This window comes from Rhagoletis zephyria, unplaced genomic scaffold, assembly GCF_001687245.7.
Source record: "Rhagoletis zephyria isolate East Lansing unplaced genomic scaffold, Rhagoletis_zephyria_1.1 Rzeph_scaffold_00029, whole genome shotgun sequence".
Taxonomy (NCBI): Eukaryota; Metazoa; Arthropoda; class Insecta; order Diptera; family Tephritidae; genus Rhagoletis; species Rhagoletis zephyria.
The window spans coordinates 621,670-644,864 of record NW_016157113.1 but is presented as its reverse complement, the minus strand read 5'-3'; the positions used below and the strand labels follow the sequence as shown (position 1 = coordinate 644,864).

Genomic DNA, 23,195 nt, shown 5'->3' with positions numbered 1-23,195 from the left:
TATACATACATACATATCTACATATAAGAATGTGTGTATTAATCTGGTGAGTGCCATCTCATGTCGGTGCCTTGCCAATCAGCCGAAAAGAAGAAAAAGAAAGGTAATTATTAGAACAAAAAAATCCAGCTGTAGCAAGCCTCCCAAAATGACATTTGGTATAAATTGATGGCCAGCAAGGGACGACAGTTGCGTGCGAGTATTGAAAAATGGTTTTGTGTGGGCGCGCATTTGTGGTAAAAATTAAAAAATTGATATACGAGTATTCACAAAATACAAATATCTTGTTTTGGTATTAATATACACACCATTCTAAAAGGAGGCATCACTGCACTAAAAGCATGAAGGGTTTTAATAAAATAACGAGCGCTGGTTAAAATGTCCCAAATGTTATGGAAGGTGAAAACCTAAAAGTCTAAACCAGTGATTTCCAAAATGATCCAGGTGGACTGCCAGGGCTGGACGGGAGCCTCTATACGAGGGTCTACGTTGGCGTGAAAGTAATGGGAATTGTTCCGATAGTAAAGAAAAAAACTGTTGACTTGGCTTTAACTATCAATGTAGGTAGATAATATATATCGTCACCTGAAATGCAAAAAGACGTAACATACATCGTCGCTGAAATACAAAAAGTCATAACTAATAAAAAATTCAAAATTCTGTTTTTGATTGATATGATGGATTTCATCGAATTACAACTCACACATAATTTTATGAAAAAAATAAAAAATATTTGTCACGACTTTTTCCATTTCAGTTACTATGCTGTTACGTCTTTCTATATTTTAGATGACGATATGTCAAAACAATTATAATTTGGTAATTTTTTCCTTTTTTAATCCAAGGGCTTGAATTTTTTTTTCAATCAGGCGGCCATATGGATCAGATAGCCTGTTTATTAAGCTTTAATTTCCTTTTTTAAAACTTCCCCTATTTGTTTTGGGAAGCGTATTTTCAAACAAACTGACGAATAAAATTTCCATTTTCCTCCTCACTCCACCTAAATTCAAGAGCAATCAATTGTGATTTCTTTTTTTGCGAGTTAAAAAAGAAAGAGCACCATTCGGGTAAGACATGTCATGTATTTCAACTTACAATTCAAGGCTGATATTCATCTCGCTAAGGTTGTATTATCGAGAACCATTACTAAAATAAGAGGTAGACAATATGGCAACGAGATTTAGAAAAAATGAAGTCAAAGTGGTGTTTAATTAATTTAGAGTACATAGATACATACTTATGTACACCGTTAATAAAAATAGTGAAAAATAATTGTTCGAGCTTCTTTGTCAATTTGTTGTTTTAATACAAATGGAGATATTTGCAATTTTACGCCATTTTTCCATGGAAAATAATTTTAATTAAAAAGTTTTTATGTAAAAAATACACTCTGAAGTTTGCTTTTGCATGACGTTAGAAAAAAAAAACTTTTTCTATAAGTTTCGGATGCTGTGTGGAGCAGAGATCGAACCTGGGTCCAATCGTTGCGGAGCCCGGCCAATCAGCTTGAAACTACGTAGTGACATTTCCTAAATTCCGGTCGTCTGTTACCCACATCCGCTTGAGATACATTTGATCCATTTTTTGTTTTTTTTTTACGATACATTTTTTCATGACATCGTAGCAACACTGATTACTGCTATGATAAAGTAACTAAAATATTTTATAATAATACTACGTTTCTAATATATAAATTATAACATTGAAACTGAGTTGTTCTCGTGGCAGAAATGTTCCAGTGTGAAACCGACCAATTAGATTAAAAATATATAGATGCAAACTACTCATGGGTCTTTGTACTATAAATATGTATTTAAGTACGTATTTTCATTGCTTTTATTTCAAAAAAGCTTTATTACTTAAAAAGTGGAAAATTAATCCAATACAAAGTACGCGTACTTATTTTGCACAGCAAGAATTGTGAAATATGCGACCACCTGCTGTTATTCGGTAAATTTCAGAGGCCACAAACTGTGACTCCGAGCTTGTTAGAAATATTAAATTCTTGTATGCATTCAAATGTTTTTCTTATACCTTTCACACTGTGACAGTGTGAGATTGGCATGCCCACATCTTGGAATTCAGCGCGTTGTTATTTAGTGCTGACAAGGTACCCATTCTTATTTCAGCTACATATTGCAATCTGTATCCAACAAAAGTAGTGTGTTTTATTCGTCGAACTAAAATGGATATGCCGTATCTCAAACATGATAAAATACACTCAGCGCAAATTATTCCTAATATTTATATTGCAAAGCCCTTCAAAAGTGTTTCAACTCAAACATGAGATCAGGAAATATAACTGCTTGTGAATCGCAAAGGTACTTAATACAAGCACAGATACATAATACTAGTTTTCTAGTTAGAGGATATAATCATCAAAAATATATTTGCATTAATTGGAGATAAATCACACGAATTGATTTATGCAAACAAATCTTCCTAAATTTCCTTCTTTTTTTTTTTGAATTACATCTCTTTTGAAGAGGGTGTGAATTTAACGAATATCATAAATAGCATTGAACGTTTAAAATATCAAGTCCGAATTTGTTGTGTTTATTTACAGTAGATACTTGTCTACAGATATCTAAGAGAAATATAAATACACTTATTGGAATGTTAGATAAATGAAGAATTTATAGTGCTGTTCTAAATAATTTATTATCAAAATACCGTTAACTACACAAAGGCATGAAATTCGTTCAACCCAAAAAATAAATACGAATACGTATGCATGTTTGTGAACATTAGGATGTCTCACCAACAAAACAAGACATAACCTCAAATATTGGGGAAAACAGCTATTTTTGCACTTTTAGGTAGTATATCTCTTAAAGCAGAGTCAACAATGAAATTCTGAGTTCAGTTTCGAATTCAGCGCACTGAAAACCTTCGCAAAATTTTATACTGGTTTCTGGTTCTGAGATTTGGTCTAAATTTTGTCGGCCTGTGTTATCGAGCGGTGTGAGCAACCGCAGCTAATTTGTAACTCTTCAGACTTTCTGGACACTTTGCACGAATGTAAAAGCTAAATAAATATTTTTTCTTTACTTATTCGACAATTTTATAGTAAAAACTGTTAGAAATTTATGAGGGTTTTAAGATTCAGTAGGAGCACAGTATTGGAATTCTGACAATCGGTAAGCTAAATTTTCGTACGGCGATCAAAATTAGTGATAGCGAATGTTGGAATCCGGGTGCAGGGCTGATAACCGCAGTTTATAGCCATTGTACCATTTTCGGGGGCATACTCCACGTTTGGCCAGGGATGTACCTACAGCGGGATATGTTTATTGTAGCCTTACGCGCTCTTCCCTGAATATTCCAATAGCTTGCAAAGATCCAAATAATTTTCGTTTTTTGTCTTGGTTCATGGAAAATAATTTGCTAGGGGGGAGAGAAACTATTTCTTTCGTATAGCGCGTGAGGCATCGTAGTGCATACATACATAGGTACATACATATTTACATCTCCCTTATATTTGGCTCATTCACTAAAAGACTGCAATAACTCAAAAACGCAATTTTTGAGCAAAAGTTACAGAATGACTCGCTATATACATATGTTTCATATTGTGTACAAATTTCGTGTTAAGATCTTGTGTAGTTTCGGTGTAAGAAAACAGTATTATTCTTTATTTTCTGCATTTTGGGGACAATTTCAAAATTTTAAACGCGTCTCCATAAAAATCCTGTTTTTGAGTTATGATAGCTTTCTAGTAAATGAGCGATGTGCATGTATGCAAATACCAATTATGTATACGGAATGTTATAAATATACGCGTGTTTGTTGAAATTCAAATTTGATTGGAATATCATTGGTGGCTACATAAATTTAAAAAAAGAAATCACCTGCCAAAGTCTCTCGAAACGCATAGCCCTGTAAGAAAAGGCTAAACTACTACATATAAATACATATTTATTATTTCTTTTACAGCAAAATTAGAGGTCTACAAAAATTGGTACATATGTATGTACATACATGCATGCCTACATGTACATACAATAACAAACAGAGAACATATGAAAGATTTGTACAACATAACGAAAAAAATAAGCCGCAGCGGAATATAAACAAATTTGTTGATTTCTTATGACATTTTGACCAAATTTATTGTGACACATTTATGTAATTCTCTGCAAGCAACCGAAAAACATACATAGTTACATACATAATTGGCTTGGGGAGCTTTTGAACTAAAGAACAAAAGATCAAGTTCTTTTAATTGAACTAGTTCACTAGTTCGTTCATTGAAGTGAACTAAACTTTTCTGTGACAACACTGCGATGAAAATTAAGATACATTTTTTCAATACGTACGGCAGACAATTCATTTCTTAGCCATATGTGAGTTTTGAAATAGCTGATCGGAGTTCGCATTAATCAGAAACTATATAGTATACATATGTAGGCTATCAAAAAAAAACCCAAGTAAAAATTTCAAGAATGGTAGAATACAAGATTGCGCATTCCTGCGGGTGATGACGTCAAGATAGCAGCGAATAGGAAAGAATAATTGGATATGGAGGAGAAAAAGAGTGTTAACTGTCAAACCATGGAGGTCGCCATATTTACATACATATAAACATCTCTGCATACATACAAACAGTTTGCTAAAATGACGTCACACGAACAGCTGATTCTGTCAAATTCGCCAAGAACAAAGTAGCGGTACTGCTGATTGCGCCACCTCTGTCTCCCTACATCGTGTAAAAATTTGTTAAAAAAAGAGTCATGTCACTTTAGTAAGGAGCTAAGCTCTAATGGACTTATTTTCTTAGAATCCTATGTGCTATAGATTCCGAAAATTAATCAGGAAACTCCTTTTTGTTTCGAATATCAAATTGATATACTGAACTAGTTCAAGGGGTTGAAAAATAGTTCAATGAGGTGATCGAACTAAGAACCTATAGAGATAGTTCAATAAATTTTAACGAAATAGAAATGAACTAATCCTTCCAGTTAACTAAAAACTTCAACTCTAATAAATAACTACATAGTTACATATGTAGATATGTACTTATACATAAATTTTTGCTAACGCTTTAATTTCTGAGCAGAAAAGAGTGTTACTCATGTATACATGGCGTATGAGTAACATCTTTTCTTTGCACATTTTCATTTCATCACTCATTCCTTTTTAATTTATCCATCGATTTTCTTCATTGGTAGCTTAAATTTTTTTGTTGGCTTTCATACAAAATAGACAAATTAAAAATAAAAAAAACATTATTTTTAAAGCTTGAATTTTTTTTAATTTTTTTATAAAAAAAAAAACAAAAAATTTGGTATTATTAATTAATTTCTCAGAAGCTATCAGGCATATCGAAAAGTAATGAATATACTTCGTATTAGGGTTGTTCAATTGGTTCGTAAAATATACATATGTATGTACGTATTAAGTGGAACCACTGTTTTTAGCTGAATAATGGTAAATTATAAATATATCTAAAACTTATCCATAGAAAAAAACTAATTCGATTCTGTTCTGTGTTCTGTTTTTCTAGATCAGGTAATTTTCCTAAGATATTGCAATTTGTATGAAAAAAAAAAATCAAACTGGGAAACAACTAAAGTAATTACAGATTTTTGGTAAATTTTTTTAATTGTATTAAAGTCTGTTCTTTTACAAAAGAAATCAAGTTAATCAGACAAGTTCTACAATTCACTTTCAAACCTTGCCAATTTAAATTCAATGCGAATTTGATTGAAATTCGCTCAGAAGTGAATTGCAGAACCTGCCTAAATAACGAAGAAAATCGATGAATAGGTAAAAAAGTTGTAAATGGTCAAATATAATAATATGAAATATAAAAATATATACATACGTACATTTCCTTTAATTAAAAAAAAAACTATTTCCGAAAAAGGTTAATCCCAAGAGGTTATATTTTATTTTGACCACAGGGTCTCATTTCAGCCCACTGTGTCCCATATATGTACGAGTAAGTTATATTTAAATTTTTCCCTTTCAAAGGGCTATTTGCAGCTGCCAAGAAAAACGAAAAATTCATATAAATAATACACAAGAAATGGAAAAGGAATTTTTTCTGAAATCATTTTACAACTCTGAAGAAAAAAATGCTCGTAAATTTATTTCTTCAAGAAAATTGACAGCAATAGCAAGATACTTTTTCAAGCAACAGAATTGACGAAAAATGTTTATCGAGATTTTTCTTGAGTGCTGGAAACCGCCCTTTAGGTTTGCCATAATTCAATAACAGAAAGGTTTTGTAATAAAATAGTCTTCTCGCTCCCACACATAAAATCGACTCCTTTACTTGTACAGAATGTTGCTTAGAGCCAATTTACACGATGACTTTTCACCCTGCGTTTTTGGCACGTTCCCTTTTAAAAAAGTCTTCGAAAATCCCCGTGCATTTACACGATGACTTTTTCTTTGCGGCGTTTCTTGCGTATTTTTGACATTTAAGCGTAAAATTTTCTTTGGTCAACTCTTTCGTCCTCATGCATTGCAAATTCGCATAGAGTTAATAATACAATTTTTTACTTCTAATTGTATACTTTGCGTACTTATTTTAGTACCTTTCTACTACCGTTTTCGCAAAAGGCGATCACATTCTTCCCGTTTCTTCTACTTCCACAACACAAACCTAGATAAAGGAGTGCCAAATTGTAGCTGTCACAAATTACATAACCTTGTATTATTGAATCATGTAAGTTTGAGTTGTTTTTCATTCACAGTGCAAACTTAAAATGAAAAAATCTTGGGAAAATGACCTGATATAGAAAAGCGGTATAAGGATCTATAATCTACGACCCAAAACTACGTTTTGTTGTCGCGGCGATTTTTTGTGTCATTTTAGCGTCCCTTCAGTGTTATTTGGTGCTTACGTTATAATCACAAATAAGGCTCGATGATTTTATATAAAAAAATTATAATAATAATAATTTTTTTTAATAATTTTAATTAAAAAACTCGAATATTATCGATTGCAGTTAAGTCACAGCTTGATTTGTACAAGCATCAGACACTAATTTTTCCGAAAAGAAAAAATGAAATAAAATTGCTCGCAAGGAAAAGCACACACAAGCAAATGCATGCAACTATGCACCTTTGCCGAGCACACAAATCATATTTTCTGACACTTAAGCTAGCGTAGGTAATGTTTTTCCGCATAATTAAATCGCATATTATTAGGTGCTTATAGTAAAATTGCAAAACCACTACGACTGCGAGTACTCTCGTACATAGCAGTCATGTGGGAAATCTATTTTGCCGGTCCTGCAGCTCATGACCTAGCTGATTGATCTGATGAAGCGTCTGCGTTCGTTAGCGAAAAGATCAAAAGCAATAGAGCCAAATAGAGAACAGTACCAGTACTAGCTACCAAAATCGAATATAGTACCTACCGAAAAGTGTGCTAAATATAGCATACATATGCAAATACTCAATTAGTTTACATCAACTATTATGTATATATGTATGTGCATATGTACATATGTGTATGAATGAATATTTTTTCATATATTTTTGGTTTTTCACTAAAAGAAATATTGGCTTTTGAAACTTAGATGACGAAAGTGTATAGAACTGTATCAATAATACTGGAGCATAAAACAAATGTATGATAAACATATATATGTACATAAGTAAATACATATACATACTATGTACATGTAAATAGGCACAGTACAATATTATTTTTATATTTGTAAACATAAATCTCTTTCGAAAACTATAAATTTTAATACATCTAACATTGCTGGCGTCTAAAGCGTTTTTTGCGTCATTGATGAATTTTTATTTAGACATTTATCTGTTTCTTTTGTAAATACATATGTATCTAGTGGAGATTCTGTTTACATATACAATAAGTTTTACGAAATATATTCGCGGTCGTTTGGTTTGGAAAGATTATGAAGCAAGTTTTTGCTTTATTACTATTCTTGTTAGTAAGAGGCTCTATTAACAACAGGAAACATTAAAAGCCAAAAAACACTTGAGACACTTATCCTCGACGGTTCTACATATGTGCATACTATATGCATAAGTATTTTAGTTGGCTTCCTTTTAATGTCTTATTTACCAAAAAAAAAAAAACCAATTTTAAAGAACAGTTTTGAGAAGGAATAAAATACTCGTACCTTGCACTGCTTCTTTACCTTTCCCAGCCGTTTGATATCAAATAAGGTTTCAGACAGTGTGAGTTCCTAACTTGCGCTCATCAATGTAAACAGTAAAACTAAATCTAAGTGCAGCACAGCGTTTTTAACGTCATTTGGACGTTTTTTGTGTAAAAAATTACGTTTTTTAACTTTCCAGTAATTTTTCTCTGTTACTAAATCTTGTAAGTATAACTGTTTTTGAATTATTTTCTTAATAGATCTTTACAAGCTTTCTGTTTTGCAGCAGCTGCTTCAAAATATATTTATTCTTTGGACACAGATGACTTAAATATGATGCAAACCAATTGTACGCGCATTTTTTTTCGATTCCTGGACAAAGGCTGGTTGTGTAAACACTTGAGGTTACGAGACTAATTGTAATGTTTGCAATTGCACATTAAAAGCCAAATCAGGAAGAGCTGATCTATTGCAACACGCACGCTCGCAAAAGCATCAAAAAAGCTGTAGCAGCATAAAAAGTCATAAAAAAGTAGACGACTTTTTTAAGAGTTAATTACATTTTTAATTAATGAACGCAGAAAAGGCTGAAATATTGCTATACTCCTTCTTAGCAGAACGTAATTTAGCATTTTCGACAACCGACCCCCTAACCAAATGTCTACAAGAAAAAAAAATTATTGAAAATCAACGCGATCATGCAGCCGCTTTAAACTTGAACATTATTCCCTGAAATTTAATGGGCTATCAAACTGCATAAAACTGAAAAACTGAACAAAAAGTTTAAAATATAGCTGAAACTTTGCAGATTTTTTATAATTTTTGCACAGAGTTTGAAATGTGGATTTATATTTTGTTTCTTATATAACGAGCTTAGCTTTTATGGAAAAATAATAAACATTAAATAAACAAAAGAAAAACAGCCAAAATTGGTCAAAATGTTGATGACTTAATCAGCTGATCACAAGTGTATGTATAAAATCATTTTTATATTAACGATCTCAAATCAATTGCCTAATTGGCAATTAAGAACCTATTCACAAATTTAAGCCTTAATTATTACCTAATTTATCATACAAAAATTCAATTTATTATTATGCTAATTAATTATTAGTTTTTGCTTCTAACCACACCCACCCACCGACGTGTATTTCGACCCGGTGAGTCCGAATCTGAGGTCCGTTTGACTCGTTCACCCTCAAAATTTCGAGTTAATTGCGAAAAAATGGCAAAAAAATCGCCATTACTGTATGGAGTAGAATAAACATGTTAACAGAATTTGTTTTTGCATATTTTTGTTTAAGTTTTTTTTTGTTACTCATTACTTTCAAAAGTACCTGGTATTTACATTGTTATTGGTGATGTATGCGTTCCTCAATCACATGGTTTTTTAAATGCAATTAAAAAAATTTATTACTTTAGTTGTTTCTGATTTAATAAATATGTGAGTTACACAATCAGTTTATCGTAAATTTTTAATAGTTTTATTTCATGGTATGTTTAAAAGCTTTCAGATATTGAATTTTTACTCATATTGATAAAAGTTATGAAAAAATCCCGGGATCCCGGGATTACTGAAAATCTATCCCGATATCCCGGGATCACAATTTTCCTGAAATCTTGGCATCCCTAATTTACATACAAACGCATACATATGAATTAGAATTTATGATCACGTTCATAGATATGTATGTACACAAAATATATGTATGCAATAAAATCATCAAATTCTGTACCAGAAGACAGATAAATATTCGTCTTTTCACTAATCTTTAAGAAAATCTTTTATTTAGCCAACATTTTTAGTTTTATGGTAATATTTTATTTTAGTTCTTTCATGTTTAGATTTGTGTGCGTTCATTTATAAAATTTATTACAGTTCATCACATTTGTTTTTTTATTATTTATTTTTTAAAAAGTGTTTTCTTTTTTTGTTTTTGTGATTGTATTGGCCATTGTTATTATTTTACTGATTTCTTCTTTAACTTTTAAAAACATTCTTATCAGCAAGAATTAATCGTCGAACATAAGAAGACAATGAGTAGATCCTTGTCACGTATGTATATGTAAGTGCATGGAGTTTCCTTAAGGGACAAAAATTTGGATGATTCAAAGCGAAAGTTGTGGTAAAAAAATTTTAATTTTTTGTTAAAAAATATTGCACCCAAATTAGATAACTTTAAATGCGGTAACTATATAATAATAATAGATTGGCGCTTACAATATGTTAGTGTTTGGCCGAGCTTCTCCTCCGATTTGTGGCGTGCACCTTTATGTTGGCACACAAAGGGCAGGGGACCTACAGTTTTACGCCGACTCCGCTGCCTAGAGAGAAACAGATTTTCCGATCGAAAAATATTGTTTTTCAAGAATTCTATCCATTTCCAAGAAACATTGTTTTTCCATTGTTCATTCATTGTTTTTTGATTGCAAACTTTTTGGTATAGAAATTCTAGGGGATGCCAACATTAAAATTTCAACTTTACTTTTTTTGGGCCACCCTAATAGCCATGCATATGTTACTTATCACGCCATTTATTAGGTGACAGACGCAACCGGCAAATTTGTGACAAAACATGTGCACCAACAATTAAGTATGTCGGTACTAATTTTCGTTCAATGACTTTTCGCAAAAGAAATGTACGTATGCATGTATAGCTTTTTAAAACGAATGCGTATTTTCCAATTGGTTGGGAAAGAGAAACGTACAACTACGATCATGTTATGGTACACATACATAGCTATATTTTTGGACTCCTTTACTAGTAAAAAATTGCAATTAGGAAAAAGCCAGACAGTAATTTCAGTTCTGATTTAAATTCTATAAGAAGTATGACATGCACATACATACACACTAGCGTGGACCGAAAATCTGCTTTTTTAGAATTTTGATAGAAAATAGCAAAAATATGGTTCATTATGTTAAAAAAAAAAAAATCTGTGTGAAATTTGGAGTTTTTTGGTCAATATCCTAGGCTCGCCAAAGTCTATCAAAGTTCAATATGCTCAAAAACTTAAAATTAATTAATACATTTTTTTACTGAAATTGCAATAATCTTCTAAAGTATTAGTTCTACATAATTTAGTATATGGACCTTTTTTGTAGAGAATCGAAGTTAACTAAGAAAAAATTTTTTTTAGTAGATACTTGAAATTTGATGGGCTTGGGCGAGCCTAGGATATTGACCAATAATTTTCACAATTCACACCGATATTTTTTAGAGCTTAATGGATCATATTTTTGCTATTACTAATTAAAATTCTAAATAAGCGGATTTTCGGACCACGCTAATCCAAACATATGCAATTAAATAATTTTATTTATTAGTACTGTAAAACTGGTGAATTTATATGTCCTTAATAAATGTGGTTATGACCTAAATCCAAATGAACGGCATAAATTTTAGTTTACAGTAAATTACTAGTAGTTCTGTTGTAAATTACAAATGCAAATACATATGCACATGTACAAGTTTTGTATATATGGAAATATACTTAGTATATGCATGTATATTTACATACTTTTGTATATTTACAGTTTCCAAACAAAACATTACATCTGGAGCAACGTATACTTTTGACTTTCTTCCGCGGCCTACATATCGACGTTTAAAGTACAAAACCGCATATCAACAAAATACAAAATAGCATATGTGATTGCATCAATTATTTTCTAGAGAGTAAAAATACTCATCTTTCAAAATGGTTCTCTTTTTTATAAAGCAATCGCATTTCTGGCTAGTATATTTCAGGACGAATGGATAAGGATTGAGCCAAGAGCTTAGGTGAGCAAATCCAATTTTTGGCAAAAAATATCAGTTACGCGGTTTTGCAGAACGACGATATGCGGTTTTGTACTTTAAACGACGATATGTATGTGCGCTTGCATGTACGTTGTAAACAGTGGCGACAACGTTAGTACGTCAACGATAGCACATCAGCGCCGGAAAAGAAATAAGATGCCTTCAAAATTTACATCCTGAGGACGATGACGACATTAATACATGTCTAGTAATAGCCAGTCTAGCTGCAGCAGCGGCAGTGGATGTAGTTGCGTATAAAAAATAAATATTTGCATGAATATGCACATCAGAGGGTATTAGAAAAAAAGCTCAATTTGTTCTAATCGATGATGAACACTTATTATTCGAGTATTTGAAGAAGGTAAAAATATTTTTACATTCCTAAAATACTCTCCTAACATTCATGTTCAACACCGTTTGGAACAAATAAAAATTTGTTGGCCCTTACATCCCCTACAGCGGAAGTACTAGTACCAAACTAGTGAATTCACCAGTTTTCGGGATTCGAATACCGGTACCTCGCAAATCTACCATCTATTGTCGTATTTAACATGGCGTTGTCCTAGAAGGTGACAATTGACTCCCGCTGCGTAACTAGTAGCCTGTAAAATAACCACTTTTTTCGTTGTGGACTTCACTGATACTTTTTCATAATTAAAAAAAAAAACCGAAAATATAAATTTAAAATTATTTGTTTTGCCTAATGAGATTTGAACCAGGACATTCTTGGCCGCAACTTATTGTAGTAAGCATCTATGTGCACTCGGCTACAAGCACAACATGATAACTAAAAACAATATTAAAAAATTACCATAATTGAGAAAATTTCCAAACAATTAAGTTTTCGTTCAGAATTTTCACCATGAAAGTGGGAAAATTTTGGAAAACGCATAGTACCATCGTATAGCCCGTAGAAGAATCTATAGAAATCATAGTTTTCGAATTATTTTTCCCATTTTCTGGCTGCTTCCCAGCAAGTCGAAAATTAGTTTGTTTTGCACCGCTCAGCGCGCTTGGTACATTTGATGTGAATGGCCCCATCCATCCATATATATAAACATATTGAATAGAAACCAAAAAAATTTAAAAAGTAGTAGTTATTGTAGAAAGGGAGTATCTACGTATAGCTTTATTTTGGTACTTTCAGTTTGGTTGCAAGCTCAAAGGTATCCCAAATTTCTCATTACGTTTTATTAAAAATTTAACCAAACCAAGAATCTTCTTTAACACTTCCAACTTTATCGCACAAGTTACTCTTATTCCTATCGAAATAGTTCCGAATTGCTGTATTGCTTTCGTTTCATAAAGACGTGAGGTCTTGGTGCAACAGTTCTTCCTGTAAGCGGATAAGAATTCGAAAAAGTAGCGATATCATCGGCGATGATTTTCACAGAAATGTCGTATCGAATTAGTAACTTCCGCAATAGAAAATGCTGGCATACATATCGTCGCCTCAGAAAACGGATGACGAATGTGCAAAATGACGATTTTGGGATTTTGATGCAGATTTACTAAGTTGGACATGCTCTTTCGATTTCTGCAATCCATTTTTTTATATCTCCATTAGTTTTTGAGATATTTCGTGCGCATTTTGTCGTATGTTACATAATATTAATGATTGGGTATGCCTTTTGTTGTATGTGCTGAAAATGCGTCACATACGACAAATTCCCATACAAACGTACCTTTTTTTTAATCATAAAACGTTTGTCGTATGTGGCACATACGACAAATTCCCATACAAATGTAATCCTTTTTTAATCATAAAACATTTGTCGTATGTATCGCAAAACTTTGAACTTACGACAATTGGATGGTCCTCTACTATAACGATACAATTAAAATTGAAAATTAAACTAAGTAACTAATTTTAAAATTTTAAATTTTTAAATTTTAGCTTGCACTGAGTCTCCAATGAAATGAAAGAGATAAAAATGTACAAAAGACTGAATTTAAGTATTGTTTTTTGTTTTTATATAAAGAAAACGTATGTTCGTAACATATTTACAGCATAAGAGATGTACAGATTTTTTTATTAAATACATGATTATGTTTTTGTTATGTTTTTTCTAATAAGTAATCATTATTTAATAAACATGTCTGGTTTTTTCATCAAATTATACCATCGTCGTTGAAATAGATACTTTACTATTGTCGTATGTTCTGTGGACAAAACAAAGTGGTGAGTAAACGCTACTTACGACAAATGTATACGGAATGAAAAGTAAATTTTCTCATTCACGTTAAGAGATATTAAATGTAAAAATATGGAAAATCAAAACTAATAACACCAACTACGTCTCCTTCAAAAGTTACAAAAATCTACCGTACAGTTTCGGATTAATTCGACCTTAAACTTCAAAGTCAATTTTCTCAAAACCGTGTTTTGTAACATTCGACATCCGTTTTCTGAGACGACGATATGTATGTATGTATTACTGCCGTGAAAGACAGCTTCTAATATAAATACAATCGCCGCTCGGAGTCGGCGTAAAAGTGTTAAAAACAAGTAAGAAAGTCTAAGTTCGGGCGAAGCCGAACATTAAATANCGCCAGAGAGAAATACTAAGAACATAGTTGTACTTCAATATTTGGTTCCTAGTTTCGAGAGTTTCGTTGATTTTTGTGTGTGTAAATTTTACCTTCGACGGTGTTATCACCGACACAAACAAGAATAGCCATCATTTGTTAAAGTACTTTACTTGCCATCTTTGACGATGTCTTAAGGTATCGGTCCTTTAATTTACGGGCGAAACTCATGAAACTCAAAAGATAAAACTGAAAAGTAAGATAATAATGAATCGATCGCTAGTGCTATTCGATGCACTTAAGAAAACACATATATGTATACAAACGAAGCACGTGTTTATATGTACCTACATACATACATACATGTCTAGATTGTGCATACGCATAGATTTATTTGCGTGTATTTTTAGTTGCACTTGTATGCCCCAAGAGTTCAAGTGACGTCATAACAGAAAATAAAAACAATCTTCTCTTAATTCAATACAGATACACATACATATGTATGTACATACAGATGCTCTTGCACACAAGTGTTTATCCATAGTAAATAAACTTTCTTTGGTTTTACTTAAGAAGACTATATGTACATATGTATGTATATGAACAGGAGATTGCATATTTACTTGGTATCCATTTGATTGCTTTGATTGGCAGCAATTTCAATTCGATGTACATATGTAGTTATTTGATTTATTAAAATTTCATTATAGTTACAAAATAAATGCATTAGTCTAATTTATTATATATTTTCCCATTCATTTTAAATTGGTGGGACTTTCGCTAGCATTTTCTTTTTATTTCATACAGTTAACAACAGATTTCTTTATTTTTTACATATTTCTTTTACACACATTTAAGTACATATGTACATATATATAAACATATAAACAAAGATAACTTTTTCCAAACTCACTATTTAACGAAATATTTACTATACACATTTTCAAAACAAATGATAAGGCTTAGGCTAAATTCACACTTAATAGCCGAAACAGATATTGTTAAGCGGTTAACCAAGGAAACCAAAAAAAAAAAGAAAAATTAACGAATGCCTGCAGACATCCGCACCACTACCACGCCACGTTTTTCCGATGCCGATACGCTTTTGTTTTTCAACGTTCGCCCGAGAGATTGCTACTGATGCTATTTGGCCACGATCATCATTTCTAGAGTTCCAAAATTTTCTCATCAGCCCGGTGGTATTCCCTCGGTTTTGACGTCGTGCTTATGACGATTTTTCAATTGATTCCACTCAGGAGCGCCAAGGACGCTTCTGCGCAGATCTTTTCACGTCATTGAGTATTTACCTGTGCTACAAATGGATGAGTCGGCGTTCATACTTATTATGTAAACTCAAATAATATTGGACTGTGCCATTCAAACTATGCTTTTTCTTTGCACAATAAAAAAAAAAAAAAAAAAATCTGGCAGTAGCAAAAGGTAATCATGCGGGTTCAGTAGTTTGCTTCCGAGTGAATTTCAATCCCATTCAATTTGAATTCAAAGTGACATTGGTTGAAATTCACTCGGAAGTGAATTACATAACCTGCCTGAATAATCTACACCGTCGGAAAGGTATTTTTTTTTTGTAGATGAGTAGAGTTTTTCAAATGCGGTTTCAAAATTAGTTGAGAATTACGGCCAAAATCGTCGTTTAAAAGTTTCCAAGTTTGTGTAGAGTTGGGCTGACATCCAAAACGCCAATTGCTTTGCATACGTACAAAGTATAATGTTCCATAACGCCGAACTACAAATTTTGACGATGTATACTTTTGTTGTTCTTGGATTTGACATGGGCATTCGTCTAAAATTCCGGCGTTGATGACATTTCTTCGCACTCCTTGTCGGTTGTGTCAAAATCAACACTTTTGAAACGTCGCAACCGGTACTTACAAGCAGTGTTGCCAGAACTTTTTGGGCCGACCGGCTAGATTGGCAAAAAAAAACGGCTAAAAACGGCTAAAATGTTTTAGTGAAATTTCACATGCTTTATTTAAATAAATCGCAAGAAACGAAAGACTAGTTAACACCATTAATTTATATCGAGTGTATATTCCTCATCATCAAATGAATCACTATTGTATATATCACCTGAATTCATTAATTTTAAGAGATCGTCATCTACAGTAAAATTATGGCAGCATTTTTCTTCACGTTTTAAACCGTATCTTATATATAAAATAGCGTTTAACGTTTTAACGCACATTGGATTTCTTTGCTTAGTTTTTATTATATTCATTGAACTAAATATTCGCTCTACTTCTGCATTACTTATAGGCAAAACAAGAAAACTAAAAACTAGGTTGCAAAGGTCAGCAAAAGGGTTTTCTCCTAGGGCATTTCGAAATTGATAAACTTCGGCCCAAAATTTTACAGTTGAGTCTAAATTACTCCAGGTATGTAACGTTAACCGTTGCCATTGCATCTCTATGGATGTTATTTCGTCGGCATTATATTTGTGTTTTTGTTGCTGTAGTTGAACAAATACTTTTGGTTTAATTACTCTTAATGCATTTCCAACCGAAAAAAGTCAATTTTTTTTAGTGTGGCAATATTTGTAGGGAGGCGTTGGCGTAATTCCTTTATTAAAGTGATAATAAAATAGCGACCATTTTCTCGAATTATTTTCTCGGCTTCGTGGTCAAAAGCGTTTGTGCTTACTTTTGTTTTTAAATACTCTTCAAAACTGTGATAAAACTGAGGAAATGGAGCAAGGTATGGTTCCAACGGGGAGCATATAGGATCAAATGTGTCCGCGCTAATAACCACTAGGGAGCATAGATGCGAAAGTAAAACATTGAGTTCATTAAAAATCTTCATTGGGTCTGCATTATTGCTTTCGAACAACTTGTTTACTTTTTGCACCTGAAAATTAGGCAAATAGTAAAATCGGCTAAAAACGGCTAACTTTTTTTTACAAACCGGCTAACAAATCGGCTGCCGGCTAGATCGAATTTTCTCCGGCTAGTTGCTATCAAAACCGGCTAAATCTAGCCGGAAAACGGCTAAAATGGCAACGCTGCTTACAAGTTGAATTTAATGGAACATGCTATCCGTAAGCTTCGCACAGCAGTCAACGACATTCTGCTGCACTTTTCTTCAGATGAAAGCAAAATAGCAATGCTTTCTGCGAATGCAGATTTACCGGCACAAAAGCTGGCATAGTACACTGAAAGAAACAAATATTAAAATCAATCAGAAACGTAGTTTATCTTACTATAAACGCCAACGAAAGTATTGTATTCAATTCAACTATGCGCATATTAAAATGAGCGCGTTCGTTCTGAAAAAGCATCCGTGAAGTGAATAATCAAGTTAAAAACCAAAAAAAAAAATTAATTTGCATGTTGCCTGCATTGGAACTCGAACTCTGACCCCCTCTGGATCAACAAATTGTTGCAAGCATCTTTGCGCACACAGCTACAGCCAGACATATAAATGTGCTTTCGAATGTTGAATTTCCATCAACACCACAGCACGCAATTTCTAGAACGCATTGCCTTATAATATCTCCGAATTTTTTCGCTTCTTTTCGGTATTGCCGGTAATGCATAGCAGAATGTTCTACAATATTTTATTATTTTCTCTGCTTTGATTCATTGCGGGGAATGCAAAGTAGAATGCTTCACCGTGGTCAGCTGAAAAATAGAATGAATACCCAAAAGTTCTTGCCTGCCGTTACTTTCTGCGGAAAATTCCATCGCATAAAAATCATGTTGTGCTTTGATTAATTTACAGCGAACTTGAAGTCAGTCAATGAACTGAAGTACATAGCTGAGGAAGTATTAAGTTTAGTTAAATATGTATGTATGTACATACCTATTTTTAAGTAAGAGTTATTCAAATTTTAATTAATTTTAATCTTTTAAGACAATCTGTATTTTCTGTTTTCAATTTAATATACAAAAGTATGTACTTATCTAGGCAGTCAACATTAGTTTCTCTATAAGGCGTTCCTTCTTATTTGTCTTACGAAAGACTTTTTACTATCTTAACCAGAATTACCTTGCAAAGATCTTTTAAGACAGTGGCCAGAAGTGAGTTTAAAGACAATTGCCGGAATTGCCCTGTTAAGCTAGAATTAAATGTTCTATGAAACTCCTCCAACTTTTTGAAATTTGTTGCACGGTGTTGTTATATGGAAATCTACTCAAAACATTAGTACTTAAGTATATAGTTTTTAGCATCTCTTAATAATCAAAGCTTTTCACTTAAGTTTTTTGGTCATAAGTATATTTCTGTAGCCACAAGCCATGACAACTATGTCGAGAGGTTCACTTTGGTATAATATTCGATTTCCAGCCTGGGATTGAAAATAGCGCAGCTGCTATTGAAAAACAAGTAAGAAAGTTCGGGCGGAGCCGAACATTAAATACCCCGCGCAAGTATTAAATATATGTTTTTTCACATTTCCGAAACCTTCCGCTAGATGGTAAGCCGGGGTGTATCAATTTTGAGTAAATTAGCGTCCTTAAATTTGGAAATATTGCAGTTTCAAGCATTTCTGAAACTTACCGTTATATGAAAAGCGGCCGTAATTTTAGTCCGATTTCAAAAATTTTCAACGTTTTGCTTTTATGTGGCAAGCACAATAAAAATACCGAGTTTGGTACAAATTGGTTGAACGGTTACCGATATACATATATGTGATCATAAGTGGGCGGTGCCACGCCCATTTTCCAAAATTTTACCATAAACGTATTTCTTGGTAAAGGATTGTTGCAAGCATCAATTTTGAATAAATTAGCTTTAATATTTACTGATTTATCGAAGATTTTGTATTTCTCTAAATTACCGTTATATGGGATGTGGGCGTGGTTATTGTCCGATTTTAAAAATTTTCGTCCATTTAGTATGCTGTACCAAGGTCAACAACTGCGCCAAGTTTGGAAGAAATTGGTGCAGCGGTTACCAAGATATACACATGTAACCATAAGTGGGCGTGGCTACGCCCATTTTCCAAAATTTTACCATAAACGTATTTCTTGGTAAAGGATTGTTGCAAGCATCAATTTTGAATAAATTAGCTTTAATATTTACTGATTTATCGAAGATTTTGTATTTCTCTAAATTACCGTTATATGGGATGTGGGCGTGGTTATTGTCCGATTTTTAAGATTTTCGGCCATTTTGTATGCTGTATCAAAGCCAACAACTGTGCCATGTTTGGACGAAATTGGTGCAGCGGTTACCAAGATATACACATGTAACCATAAGTGGGCGTGGCTACGCCCATTTTCCAAAAATTTATAATATTCTTATTTTTCGTCTAAAAATTATTGTAAATATCAATTTTGAGTGAATTATCTTCAGTAATTACTAAAATATCGCAGTTTTCGTATTTCTGGAAATTACCGTTATATGGGAAGTGGGCGTGGTTACAGTCCGATTTCGCCCATTTTCAATACCAACCTACCTTGGATTAACGGAAACCTACATACCAAATTTCGTTGAGATATCTCAATTTTTGCTCGAGTTATCGTATACACGGACGGACGGACAGACGGACAGACAGACATGGGTTAATCGATTTCTCTATTCATTCTGAGAATTTATGTATACATTTGTCTTTATCTATCTCGATTCGTTTTGGCTGTTACAAACAACCGTTATGTGAACAAAATTAATATACCCTTGTGCACAAGTGCGCTCGGGTATAATTATTGGCAAACAAACCCGAAAGAAATAATTTTGTTGCCAGCAACTTGCTGTCAATATTCGCAGCAAGTGTCATGAAAAATTCGTTGTGGTTAAGTAGTACAATTATTGGCGCATTATGCTAAGGTCAGCTTCTCAATATAAGCTATTACTTTAGTTTTTACATAGGGATGCACATCGCTGGTTCATGCATTGAATACTACTTGGTGCATTACCCTAATATGTATTGGACTATCAGTATCGGTTAAGTTTTGAATAAACAAGTTGAGCTAATTTTAAAATCGGCTCGGTTTGTGATTTTTTATAATTTGAATTAATTTCCACATTATTCCTGTTTTTATTTCACAACGTGCTTCCCGCTTAAATATTTGTTTAAATATACAATATTAAGCTTTAATTGCAATTGTAAATATGGACCATTTGGAATTCTCGGCAAAAGGTGACATCGTTAATATATTTATATACGAGTAAGAAATACTTGAAACCACAATAACTGCACATGCTTACACAAAGACGTTTTAGTAATACATATATGTACATACATATGTACGTTTACAAGTGTTTGATAAAAGAGTAATTTTTAACCAAAAAACCAAATGGACTTCAATTCTCATAGAAAAATTTAAAATTACCGCTAATTTCTTCGTGATCCAATGATCGGATCTAAACCAAATTAGTATGGGACTACCCCTAAAGTGCCACTTTAAAAAAAAAAGTAATTATAGAAATCGATTAGCGTAGAAAATGTAAAAAAATATCTGACGAATTATTAATCTCCTCCTTTTTTTGAAGTCGGTAAAAAAGGTATTAAAACTTTGTTTTTCTCTAACATTTTAGCGTAACCCAGAACATATGTATATATCGCTCATTTAATCAAATCGCGAAACACGATACTCCCGTAGTAAAACTTAATACATATTTTGCTCTAGTGAGCTATTAATAATCAGCACAGCTATGAAATTTACAGAGTAATCAACCACATAGAAAAAGAGGTAATGGTAATATATCCATACTTAACTCCATTATTACATAGACATATATATATATATTTATTTTTTATTTTTTGTATTATGATATGTGAGCGATATTAAAACATAGGCACATGTTCTAAAAGAAAATGTGTGTGGATCCCACGCGCAATTGAAGTGAAACTTCTTCTTCCTCTATTGCCCGCATTACTATATCTATTACTAGTGAACCCATATGGCATTGAAACGTCAAAATTGAATTTAACATTTCAAACAAGTGGCAACTCTTTTCAAAACGCTTAAAACATTCCAAATATTAATCAGTGTTAAAAGCGATACATTTGATCTGAATCAATGAAAGGAAACCTCGCATGGAACGGTTTCTCTAATTTCAAATTACCCTGTACCGATAAAAAAATATATATCCTCAAAAATAAATTATTATAATCAAAATTCTGAATGACATCCTTCGTTTTACAAACATTGTAAACAATAAATAAATATTTATATACATACATATCACACGCTTAATAATATAGAGATGTTACTTAAAATTAACGATTTTCCCCGATTTCAAACTTTTTCGATAATATGGAATACCAGTTGTATGGCGCAACCCTTATTTTACACTTGATTTTGCCGTATTGATGTCATTGCGTATAAGGCTCTCTCTCTCTTTGAGAGACACCTTTATGCATAAGGATTATCTGCTGTGTAAAATAAGACTTAAGAGCGAAATACACCACACAAGCGGTTTGACAAACCAAGCGAAATTTCCCTTTGCTTCAAGCCATTTGTGCTGTGTATGGGGGTGTTTGAAGGTTTGACGGCGGTTTGTCAAACCTTCAAACACCCCCATACACAGCACAAATGGCTTGAAGCAAAGGGAAATTTCGCTTGGTTTGTCAAACCGCTTGTGTGGTGTATTTCGCTCTTTACATAAGCCCTTATAATAAGAAATGATAGTCCATTCGGAATTGGGCTTACATAAGGCCCTGTCGGCGAATTCCTTATTTCTGTTTATGCCATTTTTTGGTAGGAGGTGTCACACGGCGTATACACAACAAAATTTAACTGAATCACTTTTATGTTCTCGTTGGTAATTTTTACTAAAAGCAAGACATATCAAACAGGTAGTAAGCATTAGAGCAAAAGAGCATATTTGCCATATTAGATTTCTTAGAAACATTCTGAGTATGCAGTTTTGTAGCCCATTCAATTCGAAGTGCAAATTTTAAGTAGCTAGGTTTTACCATTGATTTGTAATCGATTTTTTTTTGGGAAGGTGTTGCTCATTTTCTCCATACAAAAAATATTTGAACATACTTTTTATGGAAGAAAATGCGCGAACGAAAAATTTCCAAAAATCAACGGCAACTTCAAGCTACTTCAAACTTGCACTTTATTATTCTAAAATTAAATAGGATACAAAACTGCATTCTGAAAACAATTCTAGAATTTGTTAAAACTCGTCGAATTTTTTAAATGTTCTACAAAGTTTGAAATTTTGATTTACATGTTTTTTTACATAGTAAGTTATTTTTTTATAAAAAATAAATAAAAATTTTTTGAACAAAGCTAAGTTCCTAAAATATTTTTTTCCTATTCACATTCTCGCCACCGTATATACATATTGTGTGTATGCATTTTAGAGATCATTTTTCGAGTTTTTTCTCTTTGTTTTGTTTTAAATAAAACTATATTAAAAGGTGTTATGTTATTTATTCTAAAAAACAAAATTGTATGTTCGGATTCGATGCTTTAGAAATGTCCCGCTTTTTGGCAACGGAAACCTGGTCACCGTAGGTATAACGTAAACTTCAGCTGCAAGTCGGCTTGGGTTAATAATAAGAAAACTTTATATGTGACCTGGTCTACGGAAAGGGGGCTTAGGTGTCAAAAAATCAATTTTCACTTTTTGGTTGATTCGGATGGAAGATGAGATGCTTTTTCACGTGGTGAAAAGCAGAAAATCCTAACTTGCTTAGAAGTGTACTAAAAATGTAGAGAAAGAAGAGTAAAAATACGACAAAATATAATTTATNTAACAGCTTTTTCACAGAAAACTAGTTTTCGCACGTAAGCTCCCTTTTCGTAGACCAGGTCACATATATTTGTTATTTAGGACAAAAAAAAGGGGTATGCGTATC

The 23,195-nt window shown here is 32.6% G+C and overlaps 1 protein-coding gene across 3 annotated transcripts in view; it reads right to left on the bottom strand.

The window, feature by feature from the left end:
• sand (potassium two pore domain channel sandman) overlaps positions 1-15,562 on the bottom strand; it is a 29,728-nt gene extending 14,166 nt beyond the window's left edge. For 2 of the 3 annotated variants that reach the window (XM_017617435.1, XM_017617448.1), the window contains exon 1: positions 15,043-15,147. The gene's annotated coding sequence lies outside the window, so the exon portion shown is untranslated. Of the gene's footprint in view, positions 1-15,042; positions 15,148-15,332 lie in introns of those variants that run through there. The other variant, XM_017617442.1, reaches the window with a different exon arrangement.
• Positions 15,563-23,195: the final 7,633 nt, after the last annotated feature.